The sequence below is a fragment of the Podarcis erhardii genome (genome assembly GCF_964252035.2).
Source record: "Podarcis erhardii genome assembly, chromosome: 6".
NCBI lineage: Eukaryota > Metazoa > Chordata > Lepidosauria > Squamata > Lacertidae > Podarcis > Podarcis erhardii.
The window spans coordinates 7,390,909-7,392,520 of record NC_138510.1 but is presented as its reverse complement, the minus strand read 5'-3'; positions in this window follow the sequence as shown (position 1 = coordinate 7,392,520).

Sequence of the window (1,612 nt, the reverse complement as noted above, 5' to 3'; positions counted from 1 at the left end):
AGCATGAATAAACCTTGCATTTCCATGAGTTATTCATGAATAATTCATGGCTGGGGTGTGGTGTGGGGGGAAAATGCATGATTAATTCAGGTTCATGCATTATTCAGGGATAATTCTCGAACATTCCTGGTTAATTCATGTTTGCCGAGGGAGCGGGTGAGTCACATCGCTGGCTCTCGGCTCCCCGAGATTCAGGGAGGCAGCGAGGGAGGGGTGCGCCCCCATGGCAAAGTTGTGTCAAGGGATGCCCCGAAATATTCTTTTGGAACCTTCTGAAATATGACAAAATAAGGAAGGGTGGGTGAGCTGTTGTTGTTTTCCCAGCTTTTCCTGGGTCCTCGAGGGGAGAAAGAGAATCTCACAGGTGACAGAGAACCAGAATTGTGAATTCCTTCGGGATGACTTGCAGCCTCTTCTAATGTGTTTTAAGGGGTTGCAAAATAAATAAATAAAATAAGAGCCTCTTTGACCTGCAAAAGTGGCCATCCACTCATTAGCATCTCTCTCGCTCTCGCTCTTGCTCTCAGTTCATTTCCCCTGCTCACAGTGGCATCATCCACACAGGCCAGTCAAATGGGATGCCCAAGGCTGAGATGTTATTTGCATCATGCATCACCTGGATGGCCGTGGAACCAGTGCCTACGCGTGGATGTGTAGGAAACTGCTGGCTGGTAAGGCCAGGCCTGCTGCTCCTGTCGGTCCTTTCCCCTCGAGCAAGATGGCACCTTCTTTTCGCACTCAGAAGCAACACGCATCCTGCAAACAAAATAATAATGCCAGCAAAGATTTACAAGAACAGAGCAAGCTTGCTAACAAAGATATAGGGAGGGAAGGCTTGGCTCTGTCATCAAAGGATGCTGCAAAAGGAGAATCTATGGGCCTGTGCTACTGCAGGTTCCAACTTGACTGTGGCAGCTTCAGTGGGGGAAGAAAGATTTTCTTTGGAAGCCCATTTTTGCAAATATTTGCTTTTTTAGTCCTGGGTTCCCATGCAACCAGGGTAGTAGGTTGCAGTGGGGAGAAAGATTACTGCTGTAGATGAGAAGGGTTAAGAAGGCTGAGGAGATCATGGATCAGGCCTGTCATCTGCTGATGTTTGTAGTTAAGTTTGGTATCCATGCTTTGCCAGTTCATTTCTCTCTCCCTCCCTCTGCCCTAGTGTTCCGGAACCCTAATAATTACACAGATGAGGAATTTTGCCAGATGCAATTCCTCAAATTCTTCAAACACGAGGATGGGGAAAGCAAAACAGATGGGAAGAAGAAGAGTTTGGATTTGATATGCCACCTTTCACTCCCCTTAAGGAGTCTCAAAGCGGCTAACATTCTCCTTTCCCTTCCTCCCCCACAACAAACACTCTGTGAGGTGAGTGAGGCTGAGAGACTTCAGAGAAGTGTGACTAGCCCAAGGTCACCCAGCAGCTGCATGTGGAGGAGCGGGGAAGCAAACCCGGTTTACCAAATTATGAGTCTACAACTCCAACCCCGGCATCCTCTATTTTTCCTCATGATTGCCAGTACAAATCTGACCCAAATCTGGGGGAATTGGCTAACCACTATGTAATGGTTCTAGGGGGTTGCTCGTGCGTAAGTCGTCGCCACACCTGGCTGAG